This window comes from Lactuca saligna, chromosome 2, assembly GCF_052625555.1.
Source record: "Lactuca saligna cultivar CGN05327 chromosome 2, ASM5262555v1, whole genome shotgun sequence".
In the NCBI taxonomy this organism is placed as follows: Eukaryota; Viridiplantae; Streptophyta; class Magnoliopsida; order Asterales; family Asteraceae; genus Lactuca; species Lactuca saligna.
Window position 1 is genome coordinate 98736226 of NC_136418.1, and position 7570 is coordinate 98743795.

Consider the following 7570-nt stretch of genomic DNA (forward strand, 5'->3'; position numbering starts at 1 on the left):
TAAAGTAATTTCCTTCACCTGGAGGGTAGTTCAAAATAGAATACATTTTGCCATGGCTTTGATTCATAGAGGGGTTTATTGGGTACTTTAGGTTACAATAACATTGTACATGCGAAATTTAACTTAACATTTAATGGTACATGCTACCTAAATGGATCTATGGCTTTTCACCGTTAATAGCAACATACTTATGAAACAAAAAAAACTTCTATCCGACTATGATCGAATTACTATTAGGTGAACATACCTTTAAAAAAATCAAATATGCCAATCTCTTGAGTTCTTCAAATGCTCCATGGAAAGCATGCACCAAAAGTATGTACGCCTCTAATGATTCACACCTAAAACACTAGAACACTACAAAAAAAAAAAAAAAGAGGAGATAAAAGTAAAATCATATTTTATCTTTCAGGTAATGTCATGAAAGAAAAATCACAGCTAAAGGGTCATACTTATAGTTTAGGTAATATATAGATAAATCCAGATTTGAATAATTAAATATTATATTTAACCTTTAATTCAAATCATTTCCTTATATGCTACCAAAAGGATTCTAGAAACCTAGAATGCTCCTTAAAACCATCCTTACTATGGGAGGTTCTAGAATTGTCTCTTCTATTCAACTATTGAACAATTACATTTCACCCCTTGCACCTTTAAATAATCCTAAATTAATTCTGGTGAATAATCACTTAATTTCATCTATTTCTAATTAATCTATTAATCATATAATAAATTAACAAATCATTAATTAAAATTTTCTAATCATTATATTAATCATATAATATATTAACAAAATCATTTTATATCTCTCTTATTATGAATTGTAGTTATTTTTTTAAGAAGGCAACCTAAAGAGGACTTTACTTTTATGATATAAAGTTATATCAATTTAGTGATGACGTTGACCAATTTTGTTATCATCTTGGACACTTATTCCAACAGGGTTAACCTTACATTCTCTATGTAGCTCCTACATTGGCGTAATGGAACAGTCAGATCACTTGCTTGTGAGATGCTCCTACGCTCAGGTGATGCGTAAACAAAATCTAAAATGTTGTGGATTGAATCATATTGACATGAATAATGTACAAGAATTACTTTTATTATGCAGTAAATTAGGGAACATGTGAAAAAAACACAATAGATTCAAAACTATATATTATGGATTGATTTGGGGGGTGATGGAAGTTTAGAAACATTAGACTATTCCAACACGTCTTTACCTCGCCTACCACACATAAATATTACATCAAATCCCCAATATATCTATGGATCCAATGCATGGGTAACAAGGGAAATTGTAACTCGGTTGAGTGGAATATCTCTCATTTTCTTTTATGTAAATTGTTTATTCCTTTCTTGGTTTGTTCCTGTCATGCTCTTGTATACCTACTTGCTTGGCTTGGGTATTTTAATATAATTTTCTAGACAAAATTGCAACAATGGTCCCTGTGATATGCATTTTTTTGGGGTTTTGGTCCAAACCATGAGTTTTTTGGATTCGTGGTCCTTTTGGGCTAGTTTCATTGTAAAACTGGTCCCCGATAAACTTGAAAAGGCGACTTTTCCCTTTTAATTTGTTTTTTGCATTTACTTAATTATTTTTTTTATTTCATTTAAATATAAATGTTAAATCAAATCAAGAATGGGGCCCACCTACTTGCTCTCTCTCTCTCTCTCTCTCTGTGAAAAAAACCCACTTCCCTACCCGTTCTTCTTCTTCTTCCTTACCCGCACCACCATTCTCGAACATTCTCTCTGTTTCTTCCTTACCTGCACCACCATTCTCCAACACGTGATTTACAGACTTGTCTTCAACACACAATAAAAAAAAATCGAGACCTTCGTCCCTCGATTCGACTAGTGAAACATATTAAGGGGAACGACCAATCTACACGGAATGAAGGGATGGATGGCTTACCAGCGACGCCGGCAGCAGCAGACAGCGGTGGTTGGAGGCTATCGACGGCAGCAACAGCGAATGGCAGCAATTTGCGATGGCGTGCGGCAGGGGGCTGCTTTGACGGCCTTCTGTCGCTCCCCTTTTTTTTTAATTAGATCGAGACACGAGTGGAGGAGGAGGGGGAACTCGATGGAGGTCGGAATCAACAGTGGCGGTGGTTGTGGGTGGTTTTCTCGTCGATGAAGATGGTGGATGGCGGTTTCCTGCCTTCCATGCAACATAAATGGTGGTGGTTGATTATCTGAACAGGAGGAGGGATGGACTTTGTAGAGAGAGAGAGAGAGAGGAGAAATAGAGAGAGAGAGAGAGGTGGGCCCTTTCATTTTTTTAATAATTAAATTAATAATTAAAATGAATAAATAATTATTAAATTAAAAAAAATGAATTTAAAAATGGAAAATAAATACCCCATGGGTATTACAATCATTTCACTATTCAGAGGGACCAAAAACGCAACGAAAGTAGCTCAAAAGGACCACCAATCCAAAAAAATCGTGGTTTGGACTAAAACCTCAAAAAATGCATACCACAGGGACCATTTTTGCAGTTTTGTCAATTTTCTATTTCAAAAAAAAAAAAAAAAAAAAAAAAAAAAAAAAACCATTTTTTACAATTTACCTTTTATCTATGTCGTAATCTTTAAATAAACTTTTGTTATAATAAAAGGTAGATGTATTGTAGATTAGCATAATTTTTGTCATTTTATTTGTGTTTGTTTAGTTTATTATTAATCTTGTAGACGGTAGGTTGTTTTTTCGGTCGCATCAAAATTTTAATTTCTATGTAAGTAATTAGAAAAATAAAAGACTTATAATTACATAATTTTCTGTTCCATGTGGTACTATTTACATGATATTTTCAAGAGTTTTAAAATAATATTGTTGAAACTGTGGAATCACATTATTTATTATCCAGACTTCATTTTTATGGATGCTTCACATTTTCAGCAGGTTATTCTTTGAAGGATTTTGAGTGTATTATGATTCGAGAATTAGAGATGTTTTTCAGACTTTTTGAAGCCGAAGTGTTTCTTTTATTGGATCTTCTACTTGCTCATGGTGCTTATGACTAGTTTGAAGATTTGGATCTTATTTTTCTGCTTCATTGGTGGTGCTTTGAAGCTGAAGACCTTCACTGTTGAGAGATTCATGGCCAGTTTTAGACATCACAGACACTTCAGAGTTTCAGAGATATTTCAGTATTTGGTTCTTATTATGTTTCATTTTATTATCACACTTGCTAGTCGGATTATTGTATTTTAGACTTTTATCACTTATTGTATCCCTCATCATTCGCGAGCATTTAGGGAGAGATTGTTGAATCATGGAAATGTTGTAACAACGTAATTTTTAAAAACAATTTCTCATTTCTTTAAAACATAATTTCACTCATAAAAAACCATAAAAATCCAATGTAACGTAGTCATAATACAAAACATGTCAAATCCCAAGATCAACTAAATCCAAATCCGCCTACGGGTGTGTGTACGAGTCATGCCGGTGCCTTCCCACGGTCCTCGCTAGTACCTGAAACACATAACACAACAACTGTAAGCATAAATGCTTAGAGAGTTCCCCAAAATACCACTTACACACCTACGCCCTTCCAGGCCATGACCTTCAGGTCCATGTGTCTCAGGGGACTTCCGTCCCAACCCGGTAGCCCGGTAAACCTTCCGGTCCTACCCGTGTCGACCTTCCGGTCCATAACTCTCTGACCTTCCGGTCTACATCATTATGCCTTCCGAACCATAACATAATGCCTTCCGGCCCATATCAAGCATAGCATACATAACACATACAAAACAGGCAACTAATATTATACAATGCATATATCTTATAGCATACCGGACCTTCCGGTCACACATAGGTACCCTTCTAGGTACAGTATAGTGAGACGACTCACCTCGTATGATGTCTAGTGTCTCACGTGCTCGATATCTCTGAGTCTCGCAACGACGACCTAGCCTCGCCTAATCACATCAAGTAATTATTCCAAATTATTAGCGGCTCTCAAGGCTATACTATATTCCGTTCTAAAATTCCACAGAAGGGTAAAAGACCATTCTACGCCTCCCTGACCTAAAAATCCACATGTTGACTAAAACCCTAAAAGTCAACAAAAGTCAACAGCAAGTAGTACGCGGGGCGTACCAGATCTTGTATGCGGGGCGTACCCTTGCATTCCAGAAACGGGGTACGCGACCCACTACGCGGCGCGTACTAGGATTACGCCCAACGTAATGCCCAGTTTTTTTATCCAACACATTTAGGTCTTAATCGGTTAAGACTTGCATCCAAACTTCATATCTGACTCCTCTAATATGACTTAATCCAAAAAGTTGAAACCTTTAAGCCTTTGCATGGCTGTAAAGGTCTCTTTGTGCTCAAAACACCTTTCCTCTTTCCATAATGAGACTATAACTCATGCATGACACAAGATCCACATCCAAGACTAGATTTTTGTGACTCCTCAACACATATTACACTAGAAAAGGTCAGATCTAAGCTTATGGAGACTCTTTGCACATAAAGTCTCCAACTTTGAACCAAAAACCCTAAAAATGGTCCAACAAGCAAAACTTATGAAGAACAAGGAAAGCTTTGAGCTTTTTACCTCATAAAGGATCTCTAACCACTGTAGAACTTGGATCTACACTTGTTCTTCAACTTCTGGCTCCAACAATGGCTCCTTCTTCTCCTTCTTCACCTTGAAAAGATAACTTCAAGCTCAAAAACACACACACAAGCTAAAGCACGAATCTCAGCTCTCCAAGGACTCACTCAAGGGTGTATGGTGGCTAGGGCAAAGGACTACATGTTCCTTTTATAGTGCAAGTCCAGGAATTAGGGTTTTTCATCTAGGCCGGTTACGCCTGGCGTAACCTTGGGTATGCCCAGCGTACCCGGATGAACCTGTGTACAAAATAAGCGCGTGAGTACGTGCGACGTACCCCCAGTACACCCAGCGTACTCACCAAATCCACCTTTCAACTTTAACGGACTAATTTGTCAACTCTCCAAAATAGAAGGGTCATAAAGCTAACCTGGATTTCGGGCTGTTACAATTCTCCCCCACTAGAACCAGACTTCGCCCTCGATGTCTCATGTTGTGAACAACTCTGGATGCTGCTCCCGTATCTCCGACTCTGGCTCCCAGGTTAGCTCGGACCCTCTCCGATGTTGCCACTGGACCTGAACCAGGGGCACTTCCTTCTTCCTCAGAACCTTGATCCTCTGATCCAAGATTGCGATCGGCTTCTCAGCATAATTCAGACTTGCGTCCACCTGGATATCCTCTAATGGTACCACTGCCGACTCATCGGCAATACACTTCCTCAACTGCAACACGTGGAAGGTATCATGAATCTGGTCCAATTCCGCAGGTAGCTTCAAACGATACGCTACCTTGCCCACCCTCGTGATCACCCCTAAATGGCCCAATATACTCGAGTTCGGATCGTCGCCTATCTGCATAACTTTTCTGGCGACTCTGAGCGGTCAACAACCTCTGTCTAACCTGCTGTATCTGCTCGGTTGTCTAAAGCACTATCTCTGTACTACCTATTACACGCTCCCCTACCTCGCCCCAACAAATGGGGGTACGACACCTCCTTCCATACAACAGCTCAAAAGGTGGCATACCAATGCTTGAGTGATGGCTGTTGTTATAGGAAAACTCAGACAAGGGCAAATACGTGTCCCAACTCCCACTGAAATCCAATACACACGCCCGAAGCATGTCCTCGAGCGTTTGAATCGTCTGCTCGCTTTGCCCGTCGGTCTGTCGGTGGTATGCGGTACTGAAATGCAGCCTCGTACCCAACTCCTCGTGAAACTTCTTCCAAAATATGGAAGTAAAACGCACATCTCAGTCTGAAACAATCGAGATCGGAACTCCATGCCACGATACCACCTCCCTCACGTACAACTCTGCCAACCTCTCAGCAGAAGAGCTCTCACTGATAGCAAGAAAGTGAGCGCTGTTCGTCAACCTGTCCACGATCACCCAAATCGCATCGACACCCCTGACAATCGTCGAAAACTTGGTGATAAAATCCATGGAGATCTGTTCCCACTTCCACTCGGGAATCTCTAACGGCTGTAACTTACCATGCGGGCGTTGGTGCTTGGCCTTAACCTTGCGATAGGTCAAGCACCTCTCTACGAACCATGCAACATCCCTTTTCATACAGGGCCACCAGTACTCCTTCTTCAGGTCCAAATACATCTTAGTGGCCCTGGGGTGGATCGAGAACATCGATCTATGCGCCTCCTCCATCAAGACGGTACGCGTCCCACCCACAAACGTTACCCAAACCCAACCCTGGAAGGTCATAAGTCCTCGACCATCAGTAACAAACTCCGATACCTGCCTGATCACTCACTCTCTCTTGCGGTTTTCCGGTCTCATGGCCTCCGCTTGGGCCCCTCGAATGGTGTCCCATACAGGAGTCATCACTGTCAATCTCATGCAAATATCTTGAATCGGGGCGCCTTCCGCCCTACGGCTCAGGGCATCGGCTACCACATTAGACTTGCCTGGATGGTATAGGATCTCACAATCATAATCCTTTACTGCATTAAACCATCTCCTCTGGCGCATATTCAGGTTGGGCTGATCCATCAAATACTTTAAGCTCTCGTGGTACGTGTATATTGTAGACCGAACCCCATACAAATAGTGACGCCAAATCTTGAGGGCGAACACTACAGCCCCCAATTCCAGATCATGAGTGGGATACCTCGACTCATGAGGCTTAAGCTGCCTCGATGCATAAGCTATCACATGCCCCCTCTGCATAAGCACCGCTCCCAACCCGGATATCGATGCATCACAATATACCACGAAATCCTCCATCCCTTCCGGAAGGGCTAACACCGGGGCTTCGCATAATCTCTGGCGAAGTGTCTCGAACGAGGTCTGCTGCTCTGGATCCCAAGAAAATGCAACACCCTTCCGAGTCAACTTGTTGAGTGGCACGGTGATCTTGGAGAAATCCCTGATGAATCTCTGATAATAGCCTGCCAACCCTAAGAAACTCCTAATCTCAGTAGATGACCCCGGCACCTCCTAACTCATCACAACCTCAATCTTGGCCAGATCGACCAATATCCCCTTTTGGTTAACGAGATGTCCTAGGAACTAAACCTCCTGTAACCAAAAATCACACTTGGAGAATTTGGCGTAAAGCTTCTCCGATCTCAGGACTCCGAGGATTTCCCTCAAATGCTCCTCATGCTGTTCTCTGGATTTTGAATATACCAATATATCATCGATGAAAACAATCACCGATCGATCCAGCATCGGTCTGCACACCCTGTTCATGAGATCCATGAACGCAGCTGGTGCATTGGTGAGCCCAAAAGGCATCACCACAAACTCGTAATGCCCATAACGAGTTCTGAATGCTATCTTCTGGATATCTTCATCCCGAACCCTCATCTGATGATAACTCGACCTCAAATCTATCTTGGAGAACCAAGACGCTCCCTGCAACTGATCTAACAAATCGGCGATCCTCGGTAACGGATAACGGTTCTTGACCACCAGCTTGTTTAATTCCCGATAATCAATACACATCCGGTGTGAACCATCCTTCTT